Here is an 18867-nt window from a genome sequence, read left to right as displayed (position 1 = left end):
AACTAAGTAAATATGCTGACTGGTGAATCGAGAACAGAATCTATGAATGTAAATTAGCTCAGTGTGTGGCTCAATGCATCTCTTTTCCTGAGGGAAAACCCAGTGAACAGGGCAAGATATGAATTGTTTGAGAGTGAAATCTATAACTGATATGACCGTCTGACTGTTTGCATTCCAACTACAATGAACACTTCCAAACCATACTCATAATGTTTCCACACACTTCTGTGGCGACTTTACATCTGTATTGGCCCAAACAGAACCATTTGTAAACACAGACAGTGTTTGATCAATAGCATGGTGTTTAAACACTTTTTGATTGTGATCAGGTGTTCGTGAAAAACAGATTCGAGTTATTGTTTAGGCTACTGTCTCAAATATTTGTATAGTAAAGTTAGTAATGTGATGGACTGTAAAAAAAAAGATCTTAAAGGTTGACGTGAGCCTCTTCAAAGTGACAAAGAGCGGGGAATTCACCAAGAATGAATTGCATACAGCGATAACGTTGTTTATTTGCATGTGCTGTCAAGGGTTTCTTTTATTAATCGACTCACTCAACGGAACTGCGGTAATCGGGTAATGCACAAACACGGCTAAATATTTAAAGTTGAAAGGAATTTAAACAGCATTTTTTTAATCATCATCATTTGATAAATATCTGCTGTCATGATCAATAGAAAATGTAAATAAACGTGTACTTTTCTGTTAATTGCGATTTGTTCATTTTGTGAAAAGGCTTTTATGTATTTTTTTTTTGTTCATGTACTATGGTAATAACATAGCATTTTTTAGGTAAATATAGTACTTATTTGGTACAATATCAGAGTACTTTTAGCAAGAGGTACATGTTTTAAAACTATGAATAATAAATCATACACTCAACCCACAAAATGTGTCTTGAATAAAGTAGTTAATAAAATCTAAAAAAGAATGAAACAAATCCAGCTTTGGTCACAAATTATAAAAGCAAATTAATTATTCGTAGAAATGAACTAAAAGTACTTACAGAATAGAGTAAGTTATTTCAAAAACTGCTAATGTCTTAAGTTTCACACACCATCTAAACTTTGACCTTGAAACAATTACTAATGAAGGTCTAATCCAGATCATTACCATACTAATTACCATAACCATCTCCTCACTTCCCTTAGACATGACATCATCTGGCATGATGGTGTCAGATACGTCTGTGGAAACACAGTCCAGAAATGTTTCTCACGCCAAGGGTTTTCAGTCGTTCCGGTCGGTGAAGAATGTCAGATCATCAGAGAAAATTACCACGGTAATTAAACTGATGGATGCTTATATTCCTGGAGTGACTTTCCACTCCCATTTAAATATCAGTTCTTTTAATACAGCCTACAGAGCTGAAGAGCAGAAGGTTGGTGTTGATTTTTATATGTGTTTTTTCATTGCCCTCTCACCCCGCTTTAAATGAGGTGGAGTTAAAATAGATGAATCCAGCGCTCTTTCATCAAGACGTGTTGATGAGTGTCATTCAAGTGACTTAGGGTTGTTATTTGGAAGTCAATATTGCAGTACACAAATAAAATTGTGAAGCAAAACAAAAATACAGATTGATTTCCAGCCATATCAAAATATGTGCCAATGGGAAAATTTTTATATATTTTTTTTTCCATTTATATTTAGATATAATTTATCTAGATATTAGATTTAGACATGTCTATTTAGTACATGATACATTACTTTTCAAACCACTTCATTGTTCATTATCTGTTGATCTTAAAGCAGAATAATAATTAAAATATTAGTAACAATGACTTTATTATTATTATTATTACTTATGTTGGTGATTTTATAGTGACAATTAGATTAATGTATTTTTAAAAAAAAAAACATATTTTGTCAGTTCATACAGTATAAGTTCATGCATTCCTTAGCAGTCTAACACATGATTTTGCTTTACATGAATTTTAAAGTGTTACCAGGTGCTGCTTTTATTCAATATACACTCAGTAAAGAGAGAGCTGGAGCCATTTTTGGACTCAAGTGTCTCACTCTTAAGGGCGCACTTGTGAGAATTCATCTCACAGTCTAATTTAATTTAACAATAAGCCCTGACGTGAAATTAAGAATATGGCTTATGATCTTAACAGCTGTTCTGTGTTACTGTAGGCATTTTGTGTAAATAGTTTGTGTGATTATGTAATAAGGGCTAATGCATTACTAAGCCAAATCTAATGCTAATTCTGCATTCTAGTTGTAGATGTAAAGCATCACTGATGAAGTCAAGAGCTCTTGATTTTAGAGTATGCTCTCATGTTAATCTCTCATTAATGCTTGGAAATCCATCAAATCTTGACTTTGAAATGATTTGAGACTTATATGGACATATTTGGGGGCAATTTTTCCTTGGCGAGATCTGGAAGACATCTGAAAACACAGCTCTCTTCTTCAGCTCACAATTTTAGCTGGAGAGCTATCTCGCGCTCAGCACATTGTGCATGTTATATTTAGATTTTTTTTTTTCTATTTACACTCTGAATTACATCCATAAATCAGTTTAACATGAATGAAAAGTATAAATAGAGTGAGTACCCTTTTTAATGAAAAAAGGCACACATCTCATGTTTACGCTGATAAATCTTAGATATGTTTGATAATGGTTATCTGGCATACAATTAATTAAAATAATGGATTTTCTTTCTTTCTTTCTTTCTTTCTTTCTTTCTTTCTTTCTTTCTTTCTTTCTTTCTTTCTTTCTTTCTTTCTTTCTTTCTTTCTTTCTTAATTAATTATTATGTACACTCTTAAAAATGCTGGGCTGTTTTAACCCAATTTTAGGTCAAAAACGGACAAACCCAGCCATGGGTTACATTTTTAATCCATTGTTTCAGTTTGTCCATATTTGACCCAAAATTGGTTTAAAACAACCCAGCATTTTTTAGATTGTAATGATTTTTTTAAAACTAGCACCTCATTCTTGGTAATAACATTGTTCACAAGTAAACACACAGGTATCACAGTGATCTCTCTAGTGCTTGTGTTTTTGAAAATGTACACTCTTAATGAACAGATATTTAAACCTCTTGACGAAGAGTGTTTAAGGCTTGACTCCGACACGAGTCGTGAGCGTTTGAGTTACGGGCAGTGAGTGTGTGTGTGCACATTACATTAACTCATTTAGTGTGTCTAATGGGCTGAAGCAGGGGTCTTGCACACGCCATTACACCCTGCACACCCAGTGACACCACACACACACACACACACACACACACACACACACACACACACGGGCATCTGGGCATATGGTCAGTTTGACTGCGTGAGCTCATGCGATTGACTCAACTCTTCAGAGACTAACCAACAGAAGTCCTATAATTGGCATAACTTCATTAGCTCCGATTAGAGCACAAACACTTACTCAGGCCATGAAGACTAGAAACTGATCTTGATGTTTTTAATGGTGACTTCACAGGGCAGAGGACATACAGACATCTGTTTCTTCTCAACATCAGGGACACAAGTGGAATATGGAATTAGTGCTGAGGGAGAACAAGCTCCTTCTGAGAGCGCTGGCAATTTTTTGGCAATCACAAATACACAAACACACACACACATACTGGCTCATCTTGGTCCTAAAAAATTGTTTTAAAGGAAGACTCATGTAGAAAGCTTATAAAGTTCTTTAAATTGACCTTTTGAGGCAGCATACAAAGATGTAGGGTTGATGAGGGAATAAATGTGTACTGAATTTATTTATATATTTACCCATGATTGTTTGTGAGAATTCATCATTTTACTTTCAATGTGTTCTGAATATAGGAGTCACACTCATAAGGGTTGGCATGATAACTGTAACAACAATATTATGGCATCTTGTGGCTGTCAACAAGTAACATACAAAGTTTAACCTGTTTGGCTTTTGCTTTTTTTGGTCAAAGTAATGTCCAGTGATGTATTATCATCTGGCTGTTGACAGGAAATTTAGGACTAGTTTTCCCCGATGAGAGCAGGCAAATTTGCATTCCAGAGATGTAATTAGTGATTTAAATTTCAACCAAATCAAACAAATTTGTATTTGTCTCCTCATGAACAAAAGAAAAAAAATTGGACAAAAATACTTTTTAGAGTCCTCTGAGAAAACCAGTCCTGTCTGGAGAGGAATATTGTTATAAATTATTTTAATGTTATTTATTTTATTACAAATTTCTGATTTTGCCAACTTTTTTCCTCCAAAAAGTCTGACATTTGCAACAGTAGCATCAGGTATGAATGAATTAATTTCCTTAAGGTGTACAGTAGTTCAACTAAAAGAATACAGTCATATAGCACAAAAGAAGATATTTTGATAGAGGCTGGAGGTATAGCAGGTTGCAAGTCATATAGGTTTGAAATGACATGGTGGATAATGATCAAATAATGACAGATTATTATTTTTGTGTATTTTAATGGTTTTCATTATCCAGACACTAAACTGTGCCAGCTGTGCTAAACTACTCCTCAGTTGAAAGATCTGACAAGTGGTCATTTCTGCATGGCTTTATAGCCCGCCGAGCTCGCACGTTTTGGCGGGCTGATATATAATTTGTCAGTGTAATTCACAGCCGTGAACCAATCAGGCGTCAGATTTCGGAGAAAACTTTTAGAATAACTGATCAAATGCGAGTGAACCGTATCAAAAGGGAAACGAACGCTTCCATTGGGATGTTTACTTTATAAAAAAGTATTAGTGGCTGTTTACTTTGTGATGTTATGGAGGCTTTCAGGAGCTATTAAATCAAAACAGGAACTTAAAAGCTGAATTGGCCACAAAGGGTAAATGAAAAAGGGAAAATGATAGAGTGTGAAAAAGGGAAATTTCCACACAAAACCTAATCACACATAAAAAGCGGAACATTGCGAGGAAATTGCTGCTATTACCGAGCCACTGCAGGAGTCAAATCCACATTATATCTGCCAGATTTTTTGTATACCAATGGCACATCTCTCTCTCTCTCTCTGGCTATGTTTGGAATGGCATATTTCTACTTTTTTAGTTTTGCAATATGTATGCACACACTATGCATGGAAAACCAATATAGATTCATTGTCTGATGTCAACACAGTCTCATCCCAAAAAGTCATATAACTGACGTCTTGGGACGTCTTTTGACCATACGTCAATATCCGCCTTTTTAGGGCCCCCTTAAACGTCGGTGGATGGGGATCCCGGGCCGTCATACAACTGACGCTTTACCTTTAACGTCTGTTAGGTGACGGGTTAGGTTTAGGGTTAGGTTTAGGTATGGGGTAGAGTTAGGATCCCATAACCTCATCTACCGACGTTTAAGGGGGCCCTAAAAAGGCGAATATTGACGTATGGTCAAAAGACGTCAGTTATATGACGTCTTGGGATGAGACCGGGTTGGTGATGTATACTATCAGAGGACACTATGCTGGATACTGTACCCTACAATTTAATGTGCTAAACGTCCAATCATTCCAAGTGTGAGGAATATAATATGCACAAGGATTACGGGGGTCATGACCCCCTCAAAAATCAGATCCAGCTATAACCCCCCCAATATCATCATATCATTCAGATTAAAATAGGCATGAAATATCCCAAATTAATACTTTTGTTTGTTTTCTTTATTAAATTCATTTGCCAGCAAGAAAGATTTTATCATATTTTAAATAATCTGTAATGTACCCCCCGCCCACCGCACCGACTACTTGGTATTACCCAACCCGTTTTCTCTACCAAGTTTTTCCTTGTTCCAGGTAACCTGTGTTTTCCCAACCTTATACCTTTGAAAGTGCACTGGAACGGCAGTCAAACCCGTGACTTCCAACCTGTGAACTGGTACTAGATCGATGTACTCCCAGTTACGAGCTCTGACGTCACATAGCCCGGGAAACCATACAAAACATCAATGGCAGACCCTACGGATGCAGTGTTTCTGCAGGTGGTGCGCGGTGTGAATACACTTTAGGACAATGTAATGTTTAGTGCATGGATAAATTAATACCAAATAAATTTCCAAATATACAAATAAAGTAAAATAAAAGGTATAACAGCTTATCTTACCTTATGTGCCATTTTTCATCCTCCATTTCCCTCAAATAAACACCTTACACTCTAAAAAATGCTGGGTTGTTTTAACCCAGTTTTGCGTCAAATATGGACAAACCCAAACATTGGGTTAAAAGGTTATTTTAAAATTTAACCCAACAGCTGGGTTTGTCCGTGTTTGACCCAGAGTTGGTTTTAAACAACCCAGCATTTTTAGAGTGTATTACAAATCTGCATAAGCCCCGCAAGGTCTGCCATGTTGGTTTGTTTACATCTAGCTACCACAATTCCTTGCGCTCAGGTCATTTGGCGTGACTGGCCTGGAATGCTACAGAGTTGTGAGTCGTGGTTTGAAGTCGTGATTTACGTGCTCAAAAACCTGCCTGGAATGCAGCATTTGTTCACTATGTTGCGCAGTCGCTGGGATGAATGGTTGGAGACAGCTGATGGTGAATGCTAATGGATGGAAAGATAAAAAGTACACTGAAAGGTAGCCAGACAATGATTTTTCATTGTTGGTCGACACCAGCCAAAAAAAGTGGAAAAATCCTGACCAAATGGAGGTACCCCAAGTGTGAGGTGCGGGACCCAAAGTTGGGTTAAAACAACCCAGCAAATTTTAGAGTGAAGTAAAAATATAACATTTAATATAGTGCACATATTTAGCAAATTACTCCTTTCTCTACATAAAATTTGTCTAGCCAATGTGCTATCATATGGCTTTCCTGAGGTTAATAATGTTAGGTGACATTGTTCTCCAGCTGTTTTATTCATAGACATATAGAGCTAGACGCCCTATCGCCCGCTGCCGCCTATTGGCACGGACGAGCCGTGGCGCTGCCATCTTAAACCGGTCACCGCTTAATGTAATCTGTTTGGCAGGTGCAATGAGCTGTCAGCGCATTTAATTAATACCGAACTAATTTTCACATGTTTTTTTTATTTATTTTTTTTTTGCTGCAAAGGTCATACATGTAGCTATACACAGGACACATGGGATATTTTATTCACAAAGTACAACCAATAGTACGATAATGTTAAATCTTAAATCTTACTTACTAGTCCGCCGATTTGAGCAGGAATATGCTGCACAATAGGAATACGACAGGTTCAAGCTGGTGGCCGGATATCTCGGTCCCCAGCAGCCAATAGGGCAACTAGTCTCTATACGATATCTATGGTTTTATTGACCTCTTCCCACGGTTAAAAAAAAAAAAAAAAAAACACAGCAAATTGTAGCATACTGTCTCTTTCAACACACCTTTTGTTCATTCGTGTTTATTAGTATTACCCAGTAAAGAGAAAGATGTTCGGTTCACGACCACGATCTGTCACTGTCACGTTACATCTACAAGCGGCAAAACACTATTGTTTGAATTTCGCAATAAAATTGACAGAATCTGAGAACTGAGAATTTATTCCTACCAAAAGTAACCTGCTCTGTCTAGTCTGTCGGTGTCAGTGTCCGTGAGAAAGTGGATGTGTGGCGTGAGAGCGTGTGAAATGTGTCGATTGCGTGAGTCTCATGCTGAATTATTGAGATTTGGTAGCCCTGCTCTCTCTGCTCAGTGTCGGTTATCTTATAGTCAAATTATCGCCATATAACAGAGGTATATATTTTTTTTTTTCTTCTGCCCACCAGTTCAGTGTCCATGTGCTCAGGCATATCTTCACCTGTTCACCTATGACCATACGTGCCACTGCCTAAACTGAAACTGATTGGTCTTTGTATTAGCGATGTAGAAAATGGGCTATCAGCTCTCAGAGGGAATGGGTTGTCACGTCCATGCATTAATTTATTTAGTTCCTAAAATTGCAGCATTTTTGCGTAATACAATCGCATAGGGTTGACACCGCGATTGCTATAAGATTAATCGTGCAGTGCTATGTGTCATGTGACAACTAATCTGTAGGCCTAGGCTATGCTAGTATTTAATCTTGAACATGGCTCTATCCATTCATCCATCCAAGAGCTATGCTAATATGGCTTCTACAAACATTTTAGGCCATTGTAGCTTTTTAAATATATCTTTAACTTTATATCAGCACAAGTTCGTCCACAACCATTTTTATGGAAATCCTTCTGAGGTAGATGGTGCAAAATCAATGTTTAATTAGCACAATGGCTTTTACACTTTTTTTTTATAACTGGTACATCTGGCACATTTTTTTTTTCTGGAATAACAGGATAAATAAGTGAAGGGAATGAAGAGAGAAGTGAGAGAAGGAAGGTGTGAGATTTGGCTCCTGTTCTCACAGCTGTTTTTGAAGTGTTTTTTTTTTTCTTCTGTTCTTAACAGAGTTTGATCATGATGAAAATATGCAGTGCAAGAGAGAGTATAAGATGTAGCTAAAATAAAGAGAATTGATACTTAGAAAATGAAGTTCACTAGAGAGGAATAGTGATTTGTGATATGGTCATCCCACCTTGACATGCAATGTAACTTATCTAACCACAATTTACATAGACATAGACAAAAATACGCAGATAATTTGACTCGGCATTTGTCCCGGGATTGTTTGATTTTGGTTCATTCACACTGCCAGTGATTTGCCGGGATCTGTGAGTGCGTTCACACACAACCCGTAAAGATCCCGGAAAGACACATGACGTCAGGATGAGACGTGTAACTTACGCGTCGAAAACATGTACGCGCATACCATTCCACAAAGCTGGTGAACGATCTCAGCATCAGCGCGGATAGTGAGGAGCTCCTGGTCCCTGCTTCGTTCCAGTTTGGAGACATTCTTCTAAGAGCTACAGAGTCACACGATGGCACGATCGTCATCACTATGACACACCCCTTGTGGCATTGGTCCTGGCTTTTGTTCACACAGCACGTGTTCCGGGACTGATTTCGGCAATGTTACTAGGTCCCCAACCCGGGATCGATGCCGGTATCAATCCCAGGTCTTGTTTGCGTTCACACAGAAGGCGTTCTGGCAATTTCCCGGCAATTTCCCGGGATCAACGCGCTGTGTGAAAGGGGCTTTAGTTACGTCTTTTAACCCTTTCACACGTAAGTTTAAAATATTCTAACTGACCCCCCAGCGTGAGTTTTTCAAGGCGACCGTTATTTAGAACTTGCCACTTTAATGTTTCCATGGTGACGCGTCAATGCTTGTCACGTGACACAGCATAACCAGAACAGAGCGCGGAATGAATGATGATCTGCTTTTATGTCATTTTTCCTTTTTTATTAAAAATATTCAAAAATGTATTAGCTATATCATGAAACACTGATATTCCGATTGTCAAATATGTGCAAGTGTATGGGGTTTTGTTGTTTAGACATCTTTATAACGATCGCGTTAGTTGAGCTGTATGCACAACGGGCGGCGCCATTTTAGTTTCGTTTTCAGTGCAGAGAATCGGATCTGTTGGATTTATAACGTCAATTCATCCACTTCTCACGAAATACATGATAGTAAGTGGCTGGTGAACTGGGAGAAGAATAGGATCAAATGTTAAGCTACTTACACAATGTGTATCTGATATGAATAAAATGTGTCGTCTTATTATAATTGAAAGGATTATTATTGCTGCTTCCATAGACATCTGTATGTATTTTACAAACTCAAAATCATTGTTTTGCTAGTACATATGTGTATTTAAATGTCTGAAACCTAAAATAAACATTATGTGGTTGAAAACTCTCAATAGTTGTGATATATGACAGCACTGAGTGCGTCTGTCTCTGGCTGAGTGCCAGCCAACGCGCGAGAGCAAGTTTGAATTTAGCAGTTGCTGACGTGTGCACTGAACGTTCTAATCACACCGGTGTGATCGTACGCTCCAGGGACCAGCCAAGACTGATCACACCGGTGTGATCGTACGCGTGAAAGGGTTAACTATTATAGTATTTTGAAGGGCAAAAACATGAACTTTAACTATTGGCTTAACTTCTTCAATCAGCTGTTACTTTAAGGCAAAGCCAATAGCATATTGCATTAGCACCTCAGCTCCACCCACACCCCACCTCTTTGCCCATTTTATTTTCTGTGGTAGTGACAAGAGGTGACACGCTGCCAAGATGCATCCCATCTTCTTAGCGACCATCGGAGTCAGTTGATGAATTACATTTTTGCTGAATCCCTTAGGAAGGACGGCAAACAATACATCTTTCCAATCGACAAATGCCTTGATTGCAGTTCTCTGTCCGTCTTTTAAAATGAACGCACTCTCGATTTCTTTTACAACAGACGCAATAACTGAATCTATACATCTCTGTTCTCCAGCTGCAGTCATCTCTGAGGGAAATCAGTTCAACCCAAGTGCTCGTTGATAACATGATGATTACGCAACTGCAGATCATCTGTCAATCATTGTTTAAAACCCGCCCTGGCAATATGATTGGTCATAATTAATCCTCAATGGATCGAGTCCAGACCAAACTTCCACTATTTTACATTTACCTCACTCAGCTATCAATCAAATCAAAGCTTAAAATATAATGATGAAGGTGCACCTTGGTGACATCTTAAACTATATACGTACACATGTACAGTGCTTGTGGTACATTTTTAGGATTTTTTGGGACAGCATGAGGAACAGATATAGACAGCATTCCTGCTAACCGATAAGCAAAAGTGAGAGGTCATTCATTTAACAGAGCGATGTCTGTCCGTGTGTGTTTGTGTGTGATGCATACTGATATCTGAAGCTATGACTCAACCTAGAAAGCATCAGATCAGATCAGATCAGATCACACAGAGACACACACACACACACACACACACACACACACTGAGACAGAGAGAGATCAATGTGGCTTGTTATCACAGCTGCTTTTCCTTTATTTATCCTCTTTTGACAGAAAGAGTGAAAAGATGGCTTGAAAGAATGCGAGAGCGAGAGAGAATGAGGCATCTGAGGACGTGTCTGAATACAGGAAGTTATTTTAGAAGATCTGGGCGGTGGAGGAGCGCTTGTCTCCATCTCAACACTGGGAAAGTGAGTGACATCATCCTCTCTCTTGACAACTTAGATACAGCTGAGATCATTTGCCATCACCATCAGCACTGTTATTTAAATCATTAGCCCATGTTCATTGTGGTTGAGCATGACGTTTTGAACAGTTTGCCAGAATTTTGACTTGTCTTCATAAAACCTCTTTCAGATTGAAATTCTTGTTCAAGCATGCTTTTTATTGAAATGCTTCTATAATTATTATATTGAATATTATAAAAATATTATAAAATAACGATTGCCTTATTGCTATTAACCAGAATTTTACTAATTGTGCCAGTCCTGCACCTGGTAAACATTTCATGCTCAATCTGCATCTATGAGTGATTGTGTGTGGTCCTGGTTTGTTGAGTCTGAGACTATTAACACGTGTTTGTGATATTTAATAAACCGTAATTGGTGATATTTTATCATTTTGAAACACCAATACTCCAGTCTCTAATTAGGAAAAGCATTGCAGTGCAGATCACCATGTTGTTTTATTCTTAAACCAATTGTCTTTGGCAGCCAATTACATAGCCCTGAATAGTTTATTTGACACACACACACACACACACACACACACACACACACACACACACACACACACACACACACACACACACACACACACACAGAGAAAGAGAAATCTTGTGGCTTGAAATCTAATTTCTTCCTCTGAAGTGACCCGTGAAATAGTGTGAGCTCTTTGCTCCCTCGCTCTATGTAAAATCATCAGATTGCCTATTTCAGAATCCAATATGAACCCTCTCCAGTGCTCTTTAAACACACATACACACACTTACAGTAATGGGTATTATGGGCCCCTCCTGACCTGTTAGATTACAGAGGAGAGGGAAAAACATATACGAAATGAAAGACCAAAAAACAACTCAAATGCTGAGAAGATGAGAGGATAGTGGAGAAAGAGAGTGCACAAAATAAGATTGAGGAAGTTAGGTACAGACCGAACAATCAAAGAAAACAAAGGATTTGTTGAACAAACAAGAACTGATCTGAGCAGATCAGATAATGGGAGCATAAAGCTCACGATAAAGATAATTTGGTAATATTGTACAATAAGATATTGCTATATTGTTATTTCATGTTAGTTAATGAAATTGCAGTAATTCATTAGTTCATTTTAGTTCTACCAGAAAGACTCGGGAGAATAATGCCATTACCAGTAACAGCTCAGCAAGCATAATATGAAATAAAGTTCTTTGGCATAGGCCCTGTTCGTAGTTCGCATTCCGAGGGCACGGATTATGCATGTCCTGCCTCCAGACGAAGGCAGTGGTGCAGCCGACCCCCTCCTTATGAGACGGGACCGTCCTGGTGGTGGTGTTGGGGTGGAGGAGAAGGGACTTCTTGGTGGTGGAGGGGAGGATGGAGGTGAAATGGAAGTGTCAGAATCTGCAAACTCAAACATGTGTAAGTTTCAACCTTTTATAGAACGAGTATTTAGAGCATGATTAGATAAAGTGAAGGTAAACAGTGACGTATTGATTGAGTCTTCCTGGCATTTGAAATTAACATTAACAAAGACTAATATATGCTGTAGTATTGTTCATTCTTAGGTCATGTTAACTAATGACTCCATACAGTATGTCAAGGATTACTATTAACTACACTACACACACAAAAAAAAACAACAACAACTATACAATATATGCTAATGGTTTGGAAATGAGAAAAAAAAAAGAAACCATATTTTGCCACATAATACATAATCATGGCTTAAATACATAAATAGTATCATTTTATAGTTTACTCTGGAGTGCCTTTTGCAGTTTCGTAATAGACTTTAATCAGTGAAGTGCCATATGTAATTTTTGACTTAAATGTAAATGATAGAAAGGGATAGAAGTGTGGTGAGTTGAATGGATTGCAGTAAGGTTTAACAATAGACTTAAACTCAATAAAACAGTTTTGAATGTTGTGAGTTGTGAAAATGACATGGTCCAGGTCTAATCCTCACAGATTCGTTTTTATCAGTGTTATCTTCAATATGCCATGACCTGGTAGTTAACCCTTAGTTAACCCATAGCTAAGGTCTGTGGCATCAGAGGAGAAATCTTTTTGGACATTAATTGAATTATTGGTGGCATATTTGGTTTTGGACTAATAATTAAGGTAAATCAGTGCTGTTATTTCTTTATTTTAACAGAGGATTTTGTAACCATTTTGATTGTGTAAATAGACAGATATGGTCTTATTCAGTGGAGTTTAAGACTATAGAGGTGCAGGCTATTTCACCATGTCCAGTCTCACCTGCTACAAATGTTACCCCCTATCTTGAGAATGAATGTGTTGAGGTGATATCATGTAATATCACACGCATGAGCTGGGATGGACAGTTAGCGCATGAGCACTAACTGTGTGTTTTGACATAACCTTTCAGACTCTGTCTTTTCCTTATGCTTGATTTAACAAACAGACACTTTCAGTTATGTTGAAGGTAAACACACAGCTATGTCATACATAATTTAACAATAGTCTTTGTTTGCAATAGTATAGCTTTCCAGTACAAGCTAGTTGGTTGGAAATGCATAAGTTTAAAAATCGTGCTGGAGTTACGAAAATAATGAAATTAACGTGCCCCAGCCACGAATAAATAGATTAATTTACGTGACCATATCACGAATTTCCGTGAGACTGGGTTGGTTTTTCCAAAACTAGTGACAAATCGTTTCATTGGAGTTTTTCGCCGCATTGTGAAATGCACAGCTTTAAAGTTAAATAAAACATATTCTTTGAAAGCTCGCTCATCGTGCTTTCGACATTGAAAAGTCCAACAAGTCAATTTGTTCGTTTCGTCAGTTCAAGTGAACTGGTTCATTTGATTTGATTAAAAAAAGACAGTAAAACAGTAATATTGTGTAATATTACAGTTTAGAATATCTTCTATTTTAATATATTTAATAATTTATTCATGTGATGGCAAAATGTAATTTTTAGCCATTATTACTCTGTCACATGATCCGCCAAAAAAATCACTCTAATATGCTGATATTATGATCAGCCAGTCCGTTCTCATCCTTTAGCGTCATATGTGATGCTATATGACATAACGGTGAAATACTACGCACATGGCACCCTTTATCGTTAATATAACATGTGAACCCAAGGCGTCATAAATCCTTTAGTGTAATATGAGACTACCCTATCCTACCCTACCCCACACCTAAACCTACCCATCACAGCACATGTTATAATAACGATAACGGGTGGAATGTGCGTAGTATTTGGCTATTTTGTCATATAGCGTCACATATAACGTTAAAGGATGAGAATGCGTTGGATCACTGATCCCAAAAATGTCTGTATATACAATAATAGAGTATAAACTATATAAAACCACATCTTATTAAGATACAAGTCAACATTTGATATTTTTAGATTTTCTCTCAGTGTCACTTTTAATCAATTCAATGCATCCTTGCTGAATAGAAATACTAATTTCTTTAAAGAATCAAAATGACACCAAAGCGTTGAACCATAGTGTATTTAGTTGTTTGGTCCCGATGAGGAAAACAGCTTTAAATCATGTTAAAAATGTAAAAATGCAGAAAGTTTTGATGGGTATATGTTTAGGGGCAGGGCTAGTGTAAGGGGATAAAATATGTAGTTTGTACAGTATAAAAAAAACGTTGTCTATGAATGTCCTCATAAAACATGAAAACACAATGTGTGTGTTTGGCTATTAATTTTTTTTTATACATAAATTATAAATAATTTGAATATTACCAAACCAGCTACTTATAATCTAAACTAACTAACCCTAGAATAATACACGGTAAGCTATTGTAGTAGCAATGACATTGTGACTAGATTAGCTTTTAATATTTAAATCCACTCCAAAAACACAAATGAATGTTGACCATGTCAAAATGGTGAGAAATAAGCCTCCTAATAGAGCTGTTCATATTTAAGTAATCTGTTTTTGTTTTTATCGTTCCACAGGGTAATGCCTCCCATTTTCGTTGCAGTCGATGAATCCAATCACTAATTTAACCTTCCCCCGTGTGTCTTCCTTCATTCCATTAGAGACCAATGTAAATCACAGCACCTCTCTGCTGCTCGTTATCCATAGAGACATCTCTAAACGGATGCTGAGCGCTTGTAACTGTACAGCAGGTGACAGAGGCTTGACAAGACAGCGCTTGTGACACCAAAAGCCCTGAGCTCCTGTGGTCACAGTATAATGGAATACGGTCAAAGAGAATCAGAGGCAATAAAAGTAGGCAGAAATGATCCAAAATAAATGAATTCATGAATTAGAAATGAGTGATAATTAATGGTTGTGCTTAATGATCTTCAGAGAGAAGTGGCGACCTAAGGGTCAGATCAGAAAAATGATGGGGGATTGGGGGATGATGTGGAGAGCAGATGGATAATGGATGACAGACCAAGCAAAAAATTGTCAAGCGCTTTAAATAAAAAAAAGCAGAGCATTTTTTTTTTTTTTGTCATTCTGATAGTTATACTAATATTAAACCATATTTAAACTTTATTCCCAAGCTTTCTTTCATTTCATTCTCAAGCTTTCTTTCATTCCAGGAAGAGTTTTACATAAACAGTTTTGTAGCCTAAATCATGTTGCAAATGCAGCTGAAAATGGAAGTATTGATGCTTTGTCATTTTACTTTCTCCTGTATCTGGTTGACGTACAAGCCAAATATTGTGTTTTCAAAAGCATTGCTTTGTTTTGAGCAGTCGGATATGTCATCTGTCTCAACTAATGGCATATTTGATGGGGCCGTACAGTCAGAAGGGGTAGTAAGGAAACAGTTTAATTTTTATTAGTCAGTTTGTTACTAATGATATTAATTAGTTTTACTATTCACAATTAAAACAGTTTTAATAGCCACAGACATGTACCACCATTCAAAAGTATGTTTTTTTTTTGTCTTCGGCAATGATGCATTAAATTGATTAAACAATGACAATTTTACAATTGATTTCTATTCAAATAAATGATGTTTCTTTTGTAATTTTGTTCACCAAAGTGAACATCAGAGACCTCTTATGGACCCCAAACTTTTGAATGGTAGTGTACGTTTGGAAATGGCACATGCAAAGTGGGGTTTTAGAATCAGCATACATCATTTTGTGACATTTATAAGGGATAAGACACACTTAAAACATGTTATTCAGAATGATTCAAGTGTTTTGAAATGTTTACAAACTTTTGGAGGGCCCTGTATGGCTTGCTCTGTACTGTATGTGTTCTCTGTACAGTCTTCAACTCGAGTACTTTTTACTGGACAGTGAACAGCTGTTTTCTGACTATTTACAAAAGTTGAATGTGCTTCACTGTACTGAGCGTTGGAATAATTTGTGTTATCTGTCTCTGACACGCGTTTCTCAAAGATGTTTAGTCAACACTTTCAGCTCAGCCAGGAGCCCATCAGTATCAGACGAATAGTCCCGCACCTTCCAGATTTCAGCAGCACTCTTCTTGTAGGACTGAAATTGATGGTCCATATTTTTATTTTTGTGCTTCAGTGCTCTCAGGAGAAAGCAACAATGGCCACCGATGCAATCCAAATATGAAATGCCCAATTAAAATGCTCATTAGATTTTCACTGGTATATTCAAATCAGTAAGAAGAAAACTATTGCATTATATACTGTGATGGCAAAGCTGAATTTACAGCATCATTACTCCAGTCTTCAGTGTTACATGATCTTTTCAGAAATCATTGATTTGTTGTGCCAGAAACATTTATTATTATTAGTATTATTATTATTAGTATTATTATTATTATTATTATTATTATCATCAACGTTGAAAACAGTTGTGTTGCTTCATATTTTTTGTATGAAAATTATGATATAGTCTCTTCAGGATTATTTAATGAATATAAAAGAATAGTATTTATTTGAAATAAAAATCTTTGGAAACGCCTTAGATTAGGGTCCAATTCTCACTATGAACTAGTTGCTTGTGATATTGGCGGCCTATTAGTTCTTATAAAGCATGTGTTAATGCCTTAAAGGAGTAGTTCAATTTTGAAAAAAAAAAAATTAAAAAAAAAAAAACTTTTGCTGATAATTTACTCATCCCCATGTCATCCAAGATGTCCATGTCATTCTTTCTTCAGTCGAAAAGAAATTAAGGTTTTTGATGAAAAGATTCATGCATTTTGAAAACATTCCTGCAACCTCAAATGCTCGCCTTGCTCTGAACTGCGATGCACGTTCGTGACTCTCCTGTTCGAACTCGTTCATCAAAATGAACGAAATGAATGATTTTTTCCCGAGTCAATTCATTCGTTTCATTTGGTGAATGAACCAAATGACTCAGACAAAGATTTGTTCATTTTGATGAACAAAGAATCACAAACGTGCATCACAGTACAGAGCAAGGCGAGCATTTGAGCTTGTAAAACTTAAACTTTGTTATTTACTTATTAACTGAGCGATCGTTTCGCTTGATAAGACCCTTATTCATCGTCTGAAATTGTTTAAAGCCCTTTGAACAGTTTGCAGTTTACACTGAAAATGTCTTTTGGATCTCGAACCGTTTGGTTCCCACTAAAGTGCATTATATGGAGAAAAATGCTGAAATGTTTTCATCAAAAACCTTAATTTCTTTTTGACTGAAGAAAGAATGACATGGACATCTTGGATGACATGGGGGTGAAAATTGGAATTAGAAAGCAGAATATTCTCTTTTGTTCCCCAATCCATACGTGACTATATTCTTGATGTTTTTAATTAGGACTCCTCTACCTCGTTAGGAGTGCAGTTTCCTCTCAACCTCTGTCTCGCCCCGTCTTTCCCAGCTGTTCGTTTTCTCTCTCTTCCATCTCTCCCTTTTTCTCTCTCTCTAAAGTCCAGAGCTGAAATTCTCTGAATGAGACTGCGGATTTGAGATCTGTCAGATGAAAGCATGATGTGAAGCTTCTACTGAAGGGTTCTTGCTTTTGAGGGTTGACGGGTATGTGTGTTTGTAAAGGTTTGTGTGCCGATTAATGTGTCTGTATGTCAGAGTGTCCAGAGTAACATGTTTTTTCTTAGAGTTTACTTTTAATGGAGATCTCAAGTATGTGCCATTTGAGAATCAGATGTACAGTTATGTACAACAACAATTGAAACATTTGTAGATATAAAAGAAACATTAGAGCAATAAAAACAAATGTGGATAGTATCTCGTTACATGTTACATTGTGGATTGGGATGTGCTGATATGAAATATCTGAAATTATTTTTATGGAAGATTAAATAAGAGTAAAATTCTGTACTACGTTATCAAAATAAATACATTTTGTAACGTTTTGCAACAATTTAATGTTTGTATGCTATAATTTGTAGAGAATAATGGACGATGTGCAGTTGGATTATTGCAAATTTAAAATATATAAATTAAGCTAATTCTACATATTAATACAATCTATAAAAGTATAAATATAGTATAGAAAATAGCACTGTGTATATCTTATTCTGTGGAGAAACTCTCAAAACTCAGGAATTAAAGTAACAAATCTCCATTTAATCACCATGTAAGATGTTAAAGAGATCTTTCAGGTCGATCTAAAGTCCACGGCTTAGCCTATGCTTTTCTGAAAAAGGATGTTTATGTGAGATATTTCAGATAAATATGACACCTGATGCTTTGGAGAAAATTATGGTTTTGTCAGTCTGTAAAGCTCTGTGTCAGAATGATTCTATTTAATCGTGTGATCATTTAACATGTTTACATCCACGTACCGTATGCAGTTCAGGTGTGTGCAAAACTGGGTGATGTAGAATTAACTGTAGCCGTATACTCTGCGTGTGGCCTTGACCCTTTAACACTCACGTTTGTACTGAGAAATCCACTATTGATCCTCCCTTGAGCCCTTACCAACGATCAATGGATGCTGACTGTGTATGTATGCGTGTCTCCACTG

General features: G+C 36.9%; 1 long non-coding RNA gene across 1 annotated transcript in view; it reads left to right on the top strand.

Annotated features, from left to right (window-relative positions):
• Positions 1–10744: 10744 nt before the first annotated feature.
• LOC148978342 (uncharacterized) overlaps positions 10745–18867 on the top strand; it is a 104748-nt gene continuing 96625 nt past the window's right edge. The window contains exon 1 of the long non-coding RNA XR_016169404.1: positions 10745–10973. This is a non-coding gene — a long non-coding RNA (uncharacterized LOC148978342). The remainder of the gene's footprint in view (positions 10974–18867) is intronic.

The sequence above is a fragment of the Pimephales promelas genome, chromosome 7 (genome assembly GCF_988280905.1).
Source record: "Pimephales promelas chromosome 7, fPimPro1.hap1.1, whole genome shotgun sequence".
In the NCBI taxonomy this organism is placed as follows: Eukaryota; Metazoa; Chordata; class Actinopteri; order Cypriniformes; family Leuciscidae; genus Pimephales; species Pimephales promelas.
This window is presented reverse-complemented; position numbering and strand designations above follow the sequence as displayed.